This window comes from Chiloscyllium plagiosum, unplaced genomic scaffold, assembly GCF_037043375.1.
Source record: "Chiloscyllium plagiosum isolate Xiang-an unplaced genomic scaffold, Cpla_swu_hap1 HiC_scaffold_2, whole genome shotgun sequence".
Taxonomy (NCBI): domain Eukaryota; kingdom Metazoa; phylum Chordata; class Chondrichthyes; order Orectolobiformes; family Hemiscylliidae; genus Chiloscyllium; species Chiloscyllium plagiosum.
In genome coordinates, this window is record NW_028270140.1 from 31,842,830 (window position 1) to 31,861,452 (window position 18,623).

The window sequence follows — 18,623 nt, forward strand, 5'->3', positions numbered from 1 at the left end:
TGGGATATTCCAGAGTTTATGGAGTCAGTCGGTGAAGCCACTTCAACCAGTGGCAGAGTGATTAAAATCCGGGATGAGCAAGAGACCAGAATTAGGGGAGCACAAAGATATTAAAGGGAAGTGCGATGGGATGAGATATAAAGAGCAAGTCCATTGACGAGCTTGCAGACAAGAAGTGAAATTTAAAATGGAAGTACTATCAGACTGGGAGCCTTTGTAAGCCAAAGGATTTGGAATCACAATGGGCATTGTTTTCTGGTTGACGTTTGTTTTGTCACAAATTGAATGCTGTAGGGAAATTGGTCAGTGCTAGAGAAACTCAGCAGGTCTGTCAGCATCTGGAGAAAACATTCACTCTAGTTCTCTCTCCTGAGATGCTGCCAAACTTGATCAATTTCTTCAGCACTTCTAAAATTTCAGATCTTCAGCATCGCAGTATTTTGCTTTTGTTAAAATAGATCGGAGAATGGCATTGCTGTTTCATGAATGGTCCCAGTCGACCTTTGGGGGAAATGTACCACCCGGCTTTTTCACCTTTGGGACTTCAGTTGGAGTCTTTCATCAGTAAATGCCCATTCCTTCCTCCTGCATAGGGAACAGTAAAAGTCACAATGAAATGCAGAGCATCCTACAAGCATTGTGCTTCACCGCACTCTGTTCTCGCTGTAATCACAATGAAACCTAGGAATGCAGGCATTAACACCATCTGCAACATAACTCCTCAGTCAGAGCCATCAAACTCCAGATATTTGACCTCACGGTCACCTCCGGTGAACAACTGTTATCCCAAATCTCGGAGTGTGCTCACAGCTGTTTGACAGGCGTGTGTGTGTGTGTAGCACCCACACAGTTGCTGATAGATCTGAGCACAGAATATAAATCTTCTCAACCTCACTAAATTCACCTCAGTTTAAAAACTAGGTTCTGCATTGCAGACAAAGGATTTTTGAACCAAGTGTAGTATTTGAAATTTAAACTTAAAAACATTCCTGTGGCAAAATACACTATCTCTTTACATCACAGCCAATGACGGGATGGAGAGAGAAACACAGTAAACACTTTATACACAGCAAGATCCCACTGACCACACCTTCTGTTCTTCTTTATAATATTGATTTAGGGATAAATATTGTTTAGGAAATTAGGAAGAGCTCAGTCACTCTTCCTTAAACTAATAGGTATTATGCAGGACTCCAGGACAAACTCTTTTCCTTTTTTTCTTTGAAATAGAGACCATGGATTATTTAACATTCAACTTAATATTTAATTTATCAGCCCCAGTAACTCCTTTACAGACATCTTGCCTGTACCAATGAATAAATTCTGAGTTTGAGGAGAAGTATGAAATGAGTCTCGTGTAGTTTATCAGGCAATGAAAAATAGTTAGTCAGACATTCAGCTTAATATAATCAGTGTAGAATTGTTTTTAAAGGTCCTTACACGGGGATTCCATACAGAGTATCAATTCCCTTATAGGTTAGTCGTCATTTGTCAATTTGATTTGCTTTTAATAATGGGGCGGCACAGTGGATAGCACTGCTGCCTCAGGCGACTCTCTGTGCGGAGTTTGCACATTCTCTCCGTGTCTGCGTGGGTTTCCTCGGGTGCTCCGGTTTCCTCCCACAATCCAAAAATGTGCAGGTTAAGTGAATTGGCCATTCTAAATTGCCCATAGTGTTAGGTGAAGAGGTAAATGTAGGGTAATGGGTCTGGGTGGGTTGTGCTTTGGCAGGTTGGTGTGGACTTGTTGGGCCGAAGGGCCTGTTTCCATACTGTTAGTAATCTAGTCTTAACTAAGGTTGTTGTTAATATCACTCTGCCACTTTTAAGATCCAGTAAGAATCTATGAAGCTACAAAAGTGGAACTTAAGAAATACTTTGCAGAATTAAGAGACTGTGGCACAGGTGAAAGCCTTCCACACCTTTTATAATTGTATGTCATTCTGTGAGATCATCCGAAGTACTTTTATACATCTCAAAGCTTGTTAAGTTTTTGTGAACAAAAATCAATTTCCCTCCAATTTAAAGTTAACAATTAATTCCGAATCAGTTGCCATTTGTCAAGGAGAGTTCCAAAACTTTTATCACCATTTATGTGTGACAAGTTTCTGAATTTCATTCCTAAAAGACCATAATACATAGGAGCAGAATTAGGCCATTTGGCCCATTGACACTGCTCTGCCATTTGATCATGGCTGATATGTTCCTCAACCCCATTCTCCTACCTTCTCTCCATAACCCTTGATCCCTTTACTAATGAAGAACCAATCTATCTCTGTCTTAAATATACTCTATGACTTGGCCTCCACAGCCTTCCGCAGCAATGAGTTCCAAAGAATAACCAGCCTCTGGCTGAAGAGATTCTTCCTCATATCAGTTCTCAAGGGTCGTTCCTTCAATCTGAGGCTGTGCCCACAGGTCTTAGTCTCTCCTACTAGTGGAAACATCTACTCCATTTCCACCACCAAGGATATATTTCCCTCCCCTCCCCTATCAGCATTCCGTAAAGACCACTCCCTCCGTGACTCCCTCGTCAGATCCACACCCCCCACCAACCCAACCTCCACTCCCGGCACCTTCCCCTGCAATCGCAGGAGGTGCAAGACTTGCGCCCACACCTCCCCCCTCACCTCCCTCCAAGGCCCCAAAGGAAACTTCCATATCCGCCACAGATTCACCTGCACCTCCACACATATCATCTATTGCATCCTCTGCACCCGATGTGGCCTCCTCTATATTGGGGAGACAGGCCGGCTACTTGCGGAGCGTTTCAGAGAACACCTCTGGGACACCCGGACCAACCAACCCAACCACCCTGTAGCTCAACATTTCAATTCCCCCTCCCACTCCACCAAGGATATGCAGGTCTTTGGACTCCTCCATCGTCAGACCACAACAAAACGACGGTTGGAGGAAGAACGCCTCATCTTACGGCTAGGAACCCTCCAACCACAAGGGATGAACTCTGATTTCACCAGTTTCCTCATTTCCCCTCCCCCCACCCTGTCTCAGTCAAATCCATCAAATTCAGCACCGCCTTCCTAACCTGAGATCTTCTTCCCGACCTCTCCGCCCCCACCCCAGTCTGACCTATCACCCTCACCTTGACCTCTTTCCACCTATCACATTTCCGACGCCCCTCCCCCAAGTCCCTCCTCCCTACCTTTTATCTTAGCCTGCTGGACAAACTTTCCTCATTCCTGAAGAAGGGCTTATGCCCGAAACGTCGATTCTCCTGTTCCCTGGATGCTGCCTGACCTGCTGCGCTTTTCCAGCAACACATCTCCGGCTCTGATCTCCAGCATCTGCAGACCTCACTTTCTCCTCCATTTCCATTCTATCCAGGCCTCTCAGTATTCTGGAAATTTCAATGAGATTCACCCATATCCTTCTAGACTCCATCAAGTACAGATCCACAGTCCTCAACTGCTCCTCATAAGATGAGCCCTTTATACCTGGAATCATTCTTGTAAACCTCCTCTAAACTCCTTCCAACACCACCATATCCTTTCTAATATATAAGGCCCTAAACCATTCGCAGTGTTCTAAATGAGGTCTGACCAAAGCCTTTTACAGCCTCAGAATTACATTCCTGTTCTTGTATTCTAGCCCTCTTGAAATGAAAGCTAACGTTGCATTTGCTTTCCCAACTGCCATCTGAACCTGCATGTTAACCTTAAGAGAATCCTGAGCTAGAACTCCTAAGTACCTTTGTCCTTCAGATTTCTGAAGCCTTTTCTCCATTTAGAAAGTAGACTTGTCTCTATTCTTCCTACCAAAGTGTATGCCCTCACACTTTCCCACATTATATTCCATGTACCATTTCTTTGCCTACTCTCCTAGCCTGTCCAAGTCTTTCTGCAGCCTCCCCACTTCCTCAAGCAGGACTACCTGCCCCTCCATCTATCTTTCTGTCTTCTGAAAATTTAACAACAGTGCCCTCAGTTCCTTCACCTAGATTACTCATGTTAATGTTAATGTAAATGTTGTTCTGCTATAATGCATGTTTCGTCGATGCAAATTCGCTGTAATGCGATTGATGAATAGGGGACTGTTTATAATGTGTGAACTTTTAACACATGTTGGCTATAGCATGATTGTTTCACCAACACTTTAAGTGCTGTCCGTATTGCATAATTCTTGCAGGGTCGCACAAGAATGGTGACTATTGCGCTACAAAAGAAATGACTGTAGTTGTCAGACCCAATATTGACTTCTGTTGAACTCCACTAATCATTGGCTGCCATCCTGAAAAAGACCCCTTTATGCCCACTCTCTGCCTTCTGCCAATCAGCCAATCCTCGACCCATGCCAGTACCATGTCCTAACACCATCTTAGTTAAGAGCTTCCTATGTGGCACCTTGTCAAAGACCTTCTGGAAATCCGAATAGATCACGTCTTCTGGCTCTTCTTTGTCTAAGTTGCTTGCTACCTCCTCAAAGAATTCCAACAGATTTGTCAGGCTTGACTTCCCCTTGAGAAAGCCATGCTAACTCAGCCCTATTTTATCATACACTTCCATGTACTCCGCAATCTCATCCATTCACAATGGACTCCCCTCTAACTTTCTCATAGTTTCCTGTCTTCTGCCTCCCTCCCTCCCTAAACAGGGGTGTTACATTTGCCATTTTACATTCCTCTGGGAGCTTCCCTGATTCCAGTGATTCTTGAAAGATCACCACCAATACCTCCACAATCTCCTCAGCTGTCTCCTTCAAAACTCTGTGAGGTAGTCCATTTGGGAGAAAGTGAGGACAGTAGATGCTGGAGATTAGAGTCACACTCTTCGACTTTAATCCATCTGGTCTCCTTGATTTATCCACCTCAGACCTTTCCCCAGTACCTTCTCCTTAGTGATGACCAATGCATTCACCTGACACTCTTGAAGATCTAGTATGCTGTTGGTGTCTTCCCCTGTGAAGACTGATGCCAAAATACCGATTCAGTTCCTCCACCGTTTCTTTGTTCCCCATTACTACTTCTCCAGCCTCATTTTACAGTGGTCCAATGTCCACTTATGCCTCTTTTACGTATATATATCTAAAACATTCTTGCAATTTTCTTCAATAATACTAGCTAGCTTACCCTCATATTTATTCCCCTCTGTTACTAGTCTTGTAGTTATCCTTTGCTTGTTTCTAAAGACTTCGCTATCCTCTGGCTTCCTGTTAATCTTCACCACGTTTTATGTTGTTCTTTTGCTTTCATATTGTCTTGACCTCTTTGACAGCCATGGTTACCTTATTCTCCCCTTAGTATGTTTCTTCTTTCTTGGGATGAATTTCTGCTGTGCTCACAGAATTATCCCCAGAAATTTCTGCCATTGCTATTCCACCATTTTCCATGCTAGGCCTCCCTTCCAATCTACTCTGGCCAGCTCCACACTTATATGAGGGAGTTTACTCAATTTTAATACCGTTACGTATTATTCAAACTTCTCCCTGTCAAACTGCAGGATAAATTCTATCATATTATGGTCACTTTCCTCTAGGAGTTCCTTCCCCTTCACTTCCCTAATCTACGTCTGCCTCATTACACATCGCCAAATCCAGAGTTGCCTATTTCCTAGTGGGCTGTACCACAAGCTGCTCCAAAAAAACTGCAGACGTCTCGTAGACACTCCACGAATGCCTTTCCTTGGGATCTGCTACCAAACTGATTTTCCCAGTCCAACTACATATTGAAGACCCCACAATTATTGTTAATAGCACCTTTCTTAAATGCTTTTTCTATTTCTTAATTTATTTTCTTCCCTACATCCTGACCACTGCTAGGAGGCCTGTACACACCTCCCGTTAGGCTCATTTTTGCTTTGCAGTTCCTCGACTCTACCCACATAGTTTCTACACCTTCCAAGTCTATATCACTTCTTGCTGCTGCTTTAATTTCATTTCTTACTGACAAGGCAGCCTTACCCACCCCTGCCCATCTACCTGCACTTTCGATATTCCTGTGATGTTTGGTTTCCAGTCCGGATCCCCTTGTAGCCACATCTCTGCGATACCCTCAACATTGTACCTGTTAATTTCATTAACCTTGTTTCATTTGCTGCATGCATCTAAGTACAACACACTCTGTCTTGCAGTGACTGCCTCTTCTTTGGAGTTGTGCCTGAAGTTAGATTCCTGACGCTTTCCACACTGTCTGTCCTATTACTTGTTCGGGAAATCTTAAGTTCTGAGCTCCCCTCACCCTTTTAACATTAGAGTCATAGAGATGTACAGCATGGAAACAGACCCTTCGGTCCAACCCGTCCACGCCGACCAGATATCCCAACCCAATCTAGTCCCACCTGCCAGCACCCGGCCCATATCCCTCCAAACCCTTCCTATTCATATACCCATCCAAATGCCTCTTAAATGTTGCAATTGTACCAGCCTCCACCACTTCCTCTGGCAGCCTAACGGGAGGTGTGTACAGGCCTCCTAGCAGTGGTCAGGATGTAGGGAAGAAAATAAATTAAGAAATAGAAAAAGCATTTAAGAAAGGTGCTATTAACAATAATTGTGGGGTCTTCCATACACAAACCACCCTCTGTGTGAAAACGTTGCCCCTTCTGTCTCTCTTATATCTTTCCCCTCTCACCCTAAACCTATGCCCTCTAGTTCTGGACTCCCCGACCCCAGGGAAAAGACTTTGTCTATTTACCCTATGCATGCCCCTCATAATTTTGTAAACCTCTATAAGGTCACCCCTCAGCCTCCGATGCTCCAAGGGAAAACAGCCCCAGCCTGTTCAGCTTCTCCCTGTAGCTCAAATCCTCCAACCCTGGCAACATCCCCGTAAATCTTTTCTGAACCCTTTCAAGTTCCACAACATTTTTCCGATAGGAAGGAGACCAGAATTGCATGCAATATTCCAATATGGCCTAACCAATGTCCTGTACAGCCGCAACATGACCTCCCAACTCCTGTACTCAATACTCTGAACAATAAAGGAAAGCATACCAGACGCCTTCTTCACTATCCTAGCTACCTGCGACTCCACTTTCAAGGAGCTATGAATCTGCACTCCAAGGTCTCTTTGTTCAGCAACACTCCCGAGGACCTTACCATTAAGTGTATAAGTCCTGCTAAGATTTGCTTTCGCAAAATGCAGCACCTCGCATTTATCTGAATTAAGCTCCATCTGCCACTTCTCAGCCCATTGGCCCATCTGGTCAAAATCCTGTTGTAATTTGAAGTAACCATCTTCACTGTCCACTACACCTCCAATTTTGGTGTCATCTGCAAACTTACTAACTGTACCTCTTATGCTCGCATCCAAATCATTTCTGTAAATGACAAAAAGTAGAGGACCCAGCACCGATCCTTCTCCATAATTTTCCGTGCAACTGAAAGGTCTGGCACTAAATTTTAGAATTAGTGCTACAATCCCCAGCCAGTAGAAATAGCTTCTCTCTACTATACATTCTGCAAATTTCGCACAAACCTTGATGAAATTATCACTCAACTTTCTAAATTCCAGTGAATATGACACATGCAAATACTGTGCAACACTCCTTTGAACATAACCCTTGGAGCCCAGGTATCATTCTAATACATCTACACAACACCCACTCTAAACCAAGAACTGTTTTCGTGGGAAAGCAACGGGAAATGGGGGAAAGGAGACAGTAGCTTGGTATTAATGTTATTGAACACAGGTTCAAATCCCATCACAACAGCTGAAGGAATTTCAATTGAACTAATAAATCTGCAATATTAAACTCATCTCATTAATGATGACTGTGACGGATATTGTCATAAAACCCCATCTGGTTCATCAATGTCCTTTGGGGAAGAAACTCCGCCATTCTTACCTGGTCTGGCTTACATGTGACTTCAGATGCATGGTAATATGGCTGAGAGTCTTAGCTGCCTGCTGAAATGGACCGAGCAAAGCCATTCAGTTCAAGGGCAATTAGAGTTGGGCTAAAAAAATACCGGTCTTGTCAGTGATGCCTACAAACACTGAAAGAATAAAGAAAGCGTTGGGTAACTCTTTCAGGGATCCGATGCAGACATGAATGTCCTCTGTCATTCTGTGATTGTAGTTGACAAAATATTTGCAAAAAACGTTTTCTGATTCTTCTGGGATCTTGGTCAAAATCTATTTAATCAGTGCAAAGAGTAATTTAAACTCTTCAGGAGCTGGGACTTGACTTAAACGATAATCTTGGGATGCAGAATTGTAAGAGACAACAGTAAGAAGGTCAGAAAGCATCCAACAGTATAATGAATAATCCTTCATGGGAGACGTATGTGTCAAAACCTTTATCAAAATTGATGAAAGCAATATAATTGGATTTTTCTGAGCTGTATAATGTTCTGTATTGTCATTAAAGACAAAATCTTCTCCAGAAGTAAATCAGAGATGCTTCTCTCTGATGCATTCATTTCGCCAACGCATAGGTAATAAATAATGCGTGTGCATAATTTTACATTGACATTATGTTAAATGGTGTAATTTCACATAAGGTATGCTGAGTAGATATAAAATGGAAAAAATTATACTTGCGAATGAGAAATAGAATCCACTGTGAAAAATGATGGACATTATGTGTGCACATGCACAGATCAAGATATCTGCACACACGCGCGCGCGCACACTCACACACACACGTTGCAAATTGCCCATGCATTAAGACAGTAGGCCACCTTGTGATAAGCCCCATTAAGAAAATGCGTATTTACTCTCAAATATCTTGAGGTATAGTTCATGGTGCAGTGAGGACCACAGGATGTCTGACACTTCTGTAAATGATTGAAAAACAAAGAGAGGAATGACAGCGAAGGAAATGGAACACATTTGAATCAAATTGGGCACAGAAAGAAATGAAAAGAGGGATGGAAAGATTGAACCAAGAACAAAAACAGAAAAAGTAACATGTAAAATATTAGGAGTTTATTTTTTATACATTCATGAAGAGCCATTCACTTTTTGCAGGGATAATCACTTTCTGAGCTAGGGAATAGACATTACTTAACAATAACCATTGAATAAGGAGGCCATGAGACCAGTTGTCCTTGTGCTGGCTCTCTGCAAGAGCAACTGGCCGAGTATCACACTCTTGCCTTTCTTGTAAAATTTTCCTTTTCACAAAGCGATTCAAGCCCTCGATTGAACCCACCATCAGCACATCCTCAGGCAGTAAATGCCAGATCCTAACCACTCACTGCATAAATCTATTCTTCCTTGTGTGGCTATTCCTTTTTCCAGTCACCTTGCATTTGTGTTCTTTAGTTCTCATTCCTTCCATCAATCTCTGTCCAAACTCTCCGTGAGTTTGTACATCTTGATAAACCTCCTCTTAATCGTCTCCAATCTTCCTTCTGCTTGGGACCAATTTCATGAATCTTTTCTGCATCCTCTGTAATGGTTTCACATCTCTCCTAAAGTCTGATGGCCAGAACAGCATGTAATACTCCAGCTAAGGGCAAAATGGTGTTTGATACAGGTTTAACATAACTTCTTGATCTTATTGTATGCTTCTATTAGTAACATCTTGCAAATAAAGTTGTATGCTTTATTAACTACTCTCTCCACTTGTCCTGCTGCTTTTAATGATTTATGTGCATATACAAGCGGGTCCCTGTGCTCATCTAACTACTTTATTTTGCATGGTGTCTCTGTACTCTCCCTACGAAAATGAATCACTTCACGCTTCTCTCTCAAATTTCATCTGCCATTTTTCCACCCATTCCACCACGTTGTCTATGACATTTTGAAGTTCTATACTATACTTCGATCAGCTCACAGTATGTCCATTTGGAAGATTCCTTGAATCCCTAGTGTGGAAACAGGCCATTCAGCCCAACAAGTCCACACCGCCCCCCCCCCCCCCCAACCGCCGCCTGACAAGCATCCCACTCAGACCCATTCCCTATTACTCTACATTTACCCCTGACTAATGCACCTAACCTACACATCCTTGAACACTATGGGCAACTTAGGATGGTTAATTCACCTAACCTGCACATCTTTGGACTGTGGGAGGAACTGGGGAAACCCATGCAGACACAGGGAGAGTGTGCAAACTCCACACACAGAGTCGCCTGAGGCTGGAATTGAATCAAACCCAGGTCCCATGAAGCAGCAATGCTAACCATGTGCGGCCCTAAATTGGAGTAAATCAAGCAGCAAGTTCTAGATATTCGCAAACCACGGCATATCTCAAAATATCATTCAGCCTGTCCTTATTTTGCTGACTCTTCTAAAGTGCAGTTATGCTTATTATTGGCATTAATAACAGCTCTCTTTGCTGACATTTCATTACTGTTCCAGCAAGATGTGTGTCTCAATGGGGAAAATATTGATGGACATCGGAACAGGAGTAGGCCATTCAGCCCCTGAGCCTGTTCTGCCCTTCAGTGAGATTATGGGTGATCTGTGGCCTAATTCCATATACCTGCCTCTGGTCCATATTAATACTTCTGCATTACAAAAATTTATCTATCTTGGATTTAAACTTAACAAGTGAAGTTGGGAGTTGTCTTAATGCTTGAAGGAACGCAATGGTCATATCCTTCAATCATCTCAATACCGGATCATTGAAGGAGCAGCAACCACTGTAACAGTTTTTAAATGTGTATCTGTTTTTAATGAAATTGGAGTTGCACAACGCTGGGAAACTTTGTTTTTGTGCTGTGCATCTGCTTGGGCCAAAGACAGGTAACTTGAAGAATCATCCTGTCCCTAATCCTTCCCCATACTGCACTTGTGGTCCATGGTTCACGCACGGCATGTGTGTATTTAGGTCAGCTTTCCCTCATCTCAGTTAAACTTAATGGCTAAACATCTTCTGGCTGCATGTGAGTAGATCTGCAGCATACATATCCCAACAATATGGCAAGTGGGTACTTTCAACCCTGCATTCTTTGGACATAACCCGCAGTGCCTGTGTGAAATGGCTAAAGTTCAGATCAGTTCCTTTGTTCCTGCTGTGTTAAATTGAAAGAAAGAAAGAGTTATCTTTGCATTTGCATTATCATATGCTCTGTTTTTAGCCTCAGGCCATCCCAACATAATTGGCAGCTGATGAAGCTGTTGGCCTGTCACTATTGGAGGGAAATCAGGCATGCAACTTGCACATAGCAGACTCCCACAAATAACAATGTGACAGCCGAGTAAGTGATTACTTTTTCTAATGCTGTTGGTTGAAGGGTAAATGCAGGCAGAGACACCAGGGAAGTCTCCTCTGTCCTCCTTCAAAATAGCACCATGGGATCTGTCCTGTCCAAGTGAGGGGCCAGGCAAACCTTCCAGTTGATATCACATCCAAAAAAAAGCATCTCTGATAGTGTGACATTCCTTCAGCCCTGCATGCCAGTGAGAATTAGCCGAGGATTTCAAAGGGTAGTCTCTGGAGTGGAGATTGAACTACCAACCACAAGTGACTGTGGCAAGGAAGGGAAGGTAGTGTGAGGGAATCTTAGATGACAAGAGATGTGGAACATCTAGTCAATACGAAGCAGGGAGCTTACTTCAGGTTGAGGTAGCAAGGATCGTACAGGGCTCTAGAATGTTATAAGGTAGCCAGGAAGGAACTGAAGAATGGACTTAGGAGAACTAGAAGGGGGCATGAAAAAGCCTTGGCCGGGAGGATGGCCAGAGTGAGGGCAGGGCAGATTAGCGATAGTGGAAAGAACTTGTGCCTAGAGTTAGAAGAGGTAAGGGGGTTCCTTAATGAATACTTTGCTTCAGTGTTCACTGATGAGATGGAACTTGTCATTTGTGAGGACAGTGTGAAGCAGGCTGATATGCTAGAACAGGTTGATGTTAAGGAGGAGGATGTGCTGGAAATTTTGAAAAACATAAAGTTAGATAAGTCCCCTGGGTCAGATGGGATATACCCTAGGTTATTACAGGAAGCGAGGGAAGAAATTGCTGCACCTTTGGCAATGATCTTTGTGTTCTCACAGTCCAGATGATTGGAGGGTGGCTAATGTTATTCCCTTGTTCAAGAAAGGGAATAGGGATAATCCTCAGAATTACAGACCAGTCAGTTTTATGTCAGCAGTGGGCAAATTATTGGAGAGGATTCTGAGAGACAGGATTTAAGATTATTTGGAAAAGCATAGTTTGATTAGAGATAGTCAGCATGTATTTGTGAGGGGCAGTTCATGCCTCACAAGCCTTATTGAATTCATTGAGGATGTGACAAAACACATTGATGAAGGTAGAGCAGTGGATGTGGTGTATATGGATTTTAGCAAGACACTTGATAAGGATCGAGGAGAAAGTGAGGTCTGCAGATGCTGGAGATCAAAGTTGAAACTTTATTGCTGGAACAGCACAGCAGGTCAGGCAGCATCCAGGGAACAGGAGATTCGATGTTTCGGGCACAGGCCCTTCTTCAGGAATGGGCCTGTGCCCGAAACATCGAATCTCCTGTTCCCTGGATGCTGCCTGACCTGCTGTGCTGTTCCAGCAATAAAGTTCAAACTTGATAAGGATCCCCCAGTAGACTCATTCAGCAAGTAAGGAGGCATAGAACACAGGGAAATTTCATGTCTGGATACAGATTTGGCTGGCTCATAGAAGACAGAGGGCTGTAGTAGATGGAAAGTATTCAGCCTTGAGCTCGCTGACCAGTGGTGTTCCATGGGGATCTGTTTTGGGACCACTGCTCTTTGTGATTTTTATAAATGACTTGGATGAGGAAAGGGAATGGTGGGCTAGTAAGTTTGCCGATGACAGACTGACTGGTGGAATTGTGGATAGAATGGAGGGCTGTTGTAGGTTGCAACGGGACATTGACAGGGTTCAGAGCTGGGCTGAGAAGTGGCAGATGGAGTTCAACTTGGAAAAATATGAAATGATTCATTTTGGAAGGTCAAATTTGAATTCAGATTACAGGGTTAAAGGCAGGAGTCTTGGGAGTGTAGAGATACAGAAAGATATTGGGGTCCATGTCCATAGATCCCTCAAAGTTGCCACCCAAGTTGATAGGGTTGTTAAGAAGGCATATGGTGTGCTGGCAATCATTAGCAAGTGGATTGAATTTAAGAACGGCAAGGTTATGTTGCAGTTCTACAAAGCCCTGCTTAGACCACACATGGAATATTCAGTGTTCAGTTCTGGTTGCCTCATTATAGGAAGAATGTGGAAGCTTTAGAGAGGGTACAGAGGAGATTTACCAGGATGCTGCCTGGAGTGGAGAGCATGTTTTATGAAGAAAGGTTGAGGAAGCTAAGGCTTTTCTCATTGGATCAAAGAAGAATGAGAGGTGACCTGATAAAAGTGTATAAGACTTTGAGAGGCATAGATCGAGTGGATAACTAGAGACTTTTCCCAGGGTAGAAATGGCTGCCACAAGGGGGCATAATTTAAAGGTGATTAGAGGAAGGTTCTAGGAGAGATATCAGCGATAGGTTCTGTATGCAGAGAGCAGTGGCAGAAGAGTCAGATATATTAGGAACATTTAAACGATCCTTGGATAGGCGCATGGATGATAGTTTGATCTTAGAGTAGGGTAAAAGGTCAGCACAACACCAGGAGCCAAAGGGCCTGTACTGTGCTGTACTGTTCAATGTTCTAATTCTGACACTGATTCCCAATTCATGCTATTAGACGGTCCTGGGTAGAGACTGCCTTAGCTCACTTGACAAAGAATTGTTCATTACAGTTGGGAGAGCAAGTTCTTTTTTTATATATTCAGCCACAGGGAGTGGGCATCACTTGCTGAGCTAGCATTTAGTGTCCTTTCTCAATTGCCTTGCAGTAGGTCGTGCCTTCTTGAACTGCTGTAGTCCATGTGTTGTAGGAATACCCTCCATGCTATTAGGGAAGGAGTTCCAAAATTTTGATACAGCGACAATAAAGGGCCTGACGGGATGTATCCTAGGATTATGTGGGAAGCAAGAGAGGAAATTGCAGAGCCGTTGGCAATGATCTTTTCGTCTTCACTGTCAACAGGGGTGGTACCAGGGGACTGGAGAGTGACGAATGTTGTGCCCCTGTTCAAAAAAGGGAATAGGGATAACCCCGGGAATTACAGGCCAGTTAGTCTTACTTCGGTGGTCGGCAAAGTAATGGAAAGGGTACTGAGGGATAGGATTTATGAGTATCTGGAAAGACACTGCTTGATTAGGGACAGCCAGCACGGATTTGTGAAGGGTAGTTCTTGCCTTACAAGTCTTATTGAATTCTTTGAGGAGGTGACCAAGCATGTGGATGAGGGTAGAGCAGTGGATGTACATGGATTTTAGTAAGGCATTTGATAAGGTTCCCCATGGTAGGCTTATGCGGAAAGTCAGAAAGCTTGGGATAGAGGGAAATTTGGCCAGTTGGATAGAAAACTGGCTAACCGGTCGAAGTCAGAGAGTGGTGGTAGATGGTAAATATTCAGCCTGGAGCCCAGTTACAAGTGGAGTTCCGCAGGGATCAGTTCTGGGTCCTCTGCTGTTTGTAATTTTTATTAATGACTTGGAAGAGGGAGTCGAAGGGTGGGTCAGTAAATTTGCAGATGATACGAAGATTGGTGGAGTCGTGGAGAGTGAGGAGGACAGTTGTCGGCTGCAAAGGGACTTAGATATGATCCAGAGCTGCGCTGAGGAGTGGCAGATGGAGTTCAACCCCGCCAAGTGTGAGGTTGTCCATTTCGGAAGGACAAATAAGAATGCGGAATACATGGTTAACGGTAGGGTTCTTGGTAAGGTGGAGGAGCAGAGGGATCTTGGGATCTATGTTCATAGATCTTTGAAAGTTGCCACTCAGGTGGATAGAGCTTGTAAGAAGGCCTATGGTGAATTAGCATTCATTAGCAGAGGGATTGAATTCAAGAGTCGTGAAGTGATGTTACAGCTGTACAGGACTTTGGTTAGGCCACATTTGGAGTACTGTGTGCAGTTCTGGTTGCCTCACTTTAGGAAAGATGTGGAAGCTTTGGAGAGGGTGCAGAGAAGATTTACCAGGATGTTGCCTGGAATGGAGAATAGGTCATATGAGGATAGGTTGAGCGTGCTAGGCCTTTTCTCATTGGAACAGAGAAGGATGAGGGGTGACTTGATAGAGGTGTATAAGATGATCAGGGGTATAGATAGAGTAGACAATTAGAAACTTTTTCCCCGGGTACAACAGAGTGTTACAAGGGGACATAAATTTAAGGTGAAGGGTGGAAGGTACAGGGGAGATGCCAGAGGTAGGTTCTTTACCCAGAGAGTGGTGGGGGCATGGAATGCGCTGCCTGTGGGAGTGGCAGAGTCAGAATCATTGGTGACCTTTAAGTGGTAATTGGATAGGTACATGGATGGGTGCTTAAGCTAGGACAAATGTTCGGCACAACATCGTGGGCCGAAGGGCCTGTTCTGTGCTGTATTGTTCTATGTTCTATGGTAATGCAGGTTCAAGTCAGGATGGTGAGTGACTTGGAAGAAACCTTGGAGGTGGTGCTGTTCCCATGTATCTGTAGCTCTTGTCCTTCTAGATGTTCGAGGTAGCTGGTGTAGAGGATACTGTTGGGGAGCCTTGCTGAGATGCTGCAGTGCATCCTGTGGATGATGCAAACTGTTACCAGAGTGTGATAGTGGTGGAGGGGAGTGATGATTGATGTGGTGCCAGGCCGTTTTGTCCTGGATGGTGCTGAGTCTCTTGAGCAGTGCTTCCCAGACTTTCCACCATTTTGTGATCCGCTTTGAAGTTTGAAGATTGCTGGGTCCCCAGGGCAATGAGAATGGGGTGTAGGGGTTTGAATTATTTAAGCAAAAGATGCAACTATGTTTTCAGGACAAGAATCAAAGATGCACCAGTTAGACTATCTGAAAGTAAAAGTGCTTCACACTGCTAGCACTTGACGGGAACTCCATAGCAGACACTGCTGCAACCCGCCATTTCTGTGCCCACCGTGTATTTGTAGCTGTTCTTGTGGCAGATACTCGCAGTCAGCGGACCTTATGTGATTGATCTTTAGTGACCTCCACTATACCATTTAGCAGTTGTAGGTTAATTGCTGCAGGTTTCTTTAGTCAGCGAGAGCAGTTTGATTTACCAGAAAGTAATTAAGAGAATTGTACAACAAATAGAAAGGCCCATTTGACTTCTTGTGTTTACACCAGCTTTTTCAAAAAGGCTATTGTATTAACACAGTGGCTCAGTGGTTAGCACTGCTGCCTCACAGCACCAGAGACCTGGGTTCAATTCCAGCCTCGGCTCACTGTCTGTGTGGAATTTGCACATTCTCCCAGTGTCTGCGTGGGTTTCCTCCGGGTGCTCTGGTTTCCTTCCCCAATCCAAAGATGTGCAGGTTAGGGTGAATTGGCCATGCTAAATTGCTCATAGCATCAGGTGCATTAGTCAAGGGGAATGAGTCTGAGTGGGTTACTTTATGGAGGGCCAGTGTGGACTGATTGGGTTGAAGGGCCTGTTTCCACACTGTAGGGGATCTAATCTAATCTAATCTAATTAACCCCACTTCCCCTGCTCTTTCTCCATAACCTCGCAAGCACTTTCCTCTTTTTATGTATTCGTCCCCAATACATGGTGGAGGGTGGTGTAGGGAGAAAAGCAGGGGGATTGAGTAGGTGGCACAGACATGATGAGCTTAGTACTGTATGCTGCTTCTCCTGTGCTGTGTATTACCACCATGCATTAAACCCAATAGATAACATAGTGTATTAGACAATATCTCTCAAAGCTGACACTCACATTGCAGCATTTTGTAGAGTAGATGAGTTGATGTGATAGTGTCTCCGGCAGTGTGGAATGTTACCTTGTGAAACGATTCTTCAATGTACCCCAGAAATGATCAGCACTGTGTAAATACCACCACTTCTTAGGCTGTTCCCTCTAATGCTGGCTGTGATGAACTAAACTGCTTGGCCATGCACACTAGAAATGGCCCCAACATCAGGAAACCTATTGGAGAGTAAGGACCCATTCAGGAGGTACAAATCCCAGTGCCGCTGTTTTGTACAAGGGACTGTTAATTCTTGAACTGTGCTCAGGTGATGAGCATTAACTGTGGATTCACTGTGATCCTGTAAATTGGAGCAGATTAAAACGGGATCATTGGGTTTGTAGATGTCTGCCTGTAATGTTTCTATCTGTAAATAAAAGCTTTGAATGTCTAAAAAGAATAAACTCCAGTTTTATCTCCTATACTGAAAAATGGAAAGCTCCTCCCATTAGCATGGCTAGTGCTTATCTCGAAACTAACTACTAAATAAAAAATAAAAAAACAAATTATCTGGTTAATATCTATGCCCACATTGGTGCTCACAGTAACAGGGATTATGCTTTGAAAGTACTTGTTTGGCTGGAAAGTTGGGGTGCCCTGAAGTTGGGAAAGACATTACAGCAGGTGGCACAGTGGCCCAACGGTTGGCACTGCTGTCTCACAGTTCGATTTCAGCCTCCATCAACTCTTTGTGTGGAGTTTGCACATTCCCCTCATGTCTGAGTGGGTTTCCTCCGGGTGCTCCAGTTTCCTCCCACAGTCCAAAGATGTGCAGGCTAGGCAGATTGGCCATGCTAAATTGCCCGTTGTGTCCAGGGATGGGTGGGTTGGCCATGGGGATTGCGGGGATGGGGTAGTGGGTGGGTCTGGGTGGGATGTTCTTCGCAGAGTCGATGTGGACCTGATGGGGTGAATGGCCTGCTTCCACACTATAGGGATTCTATGATTCTCAATCCTTTTTTCATTGCTTTGAGGGTTGTAAGATGTCCTAGCCTCCTGGAGGTCCCCACCCTGTATTCTTTTTCATTTTTACCTTGGAGCGAAATACATATCTGCATCCTGCAAACCTGCTGCTCACCCACAGGTGGCAGGAATGGTAGCTTCCACTTGTTTAATACACTGACTACAATCACAGCGAAATGGTCATTCTTAAAAACACTAAAACAGAAATCGTTGCATTTTATCTGTTGCTTAATTCAAAGCATATGAGCAAATGATAAATTTGATTTTCAAAACGAAATCATTCTTGGAAGACGAGTGCCACTGACAAAATCAGCATATATTTCCCATCATCATTGCCCTTGAGAAGCTGATGATGAGGAGCCATTTACAAGTGATTGGCTTGTTGGTTAAGAGTTAACCACATTGCTGCATCCAGATTTTCAACCTTGTAAGTGTAGTAGATCTCCTTCACTGACAGACAGTAGATAACTAGATGGGTTTTTAAAACAATCTAATGGTTTTGTGATTATAACCAACAAGATGAAAATTTTACTTGTCATTTCATTGCATTAAAATACCCACAACTGCTGTGGTGGGATTTGAACTTTCATCACTAGATTATTAATCCAACTCTCTTGATCACTGGTCTTGTGACATTACCACAGCACTACTATCCCGAAGCTGAAAATGGTATTTCTTTTTGTAATCAATCAATACGATTGAAGACATAGTGTCAAAGAGTGCTATGACACTGCATTGGTGCACATATGATGGGCCAAATAGCTTCTTTCTGCACCACAACGATTAGGTGATTTTTGGCACTGGTCTGATAGCACCGGCTGAAAGAATGGATCAGTGGGTAGCGCTCCTGCCTTTGAATCGGAGGGTTTTGAGTGTACAGCTCCTCCAGGGAGTGGAATGCAGCACCCAGCCTGATATTGCGGGTACAGTACAACACATGCACTGCACACTCGGATTGAGACAGTGGGGATACCCTTGAATGAAAACAAGGGATCGTGTGGC

General features: G+C 43.7%; 1 protein-coding gene across 2 annotated transcripts in view; it reads left to right on the forward strand.

The window, feature by feature from the left end:
• entrep1 (endosomal transmembrane epsin interactor 1) overlaps positions 1-18,623 on the forward strand; it is a 140,675-nt gene that overhangs the window by 78,278 nt on the left and 43,774 nt on the right. The gene's annotated exons all lie outside the window — the stretch shown is intronic.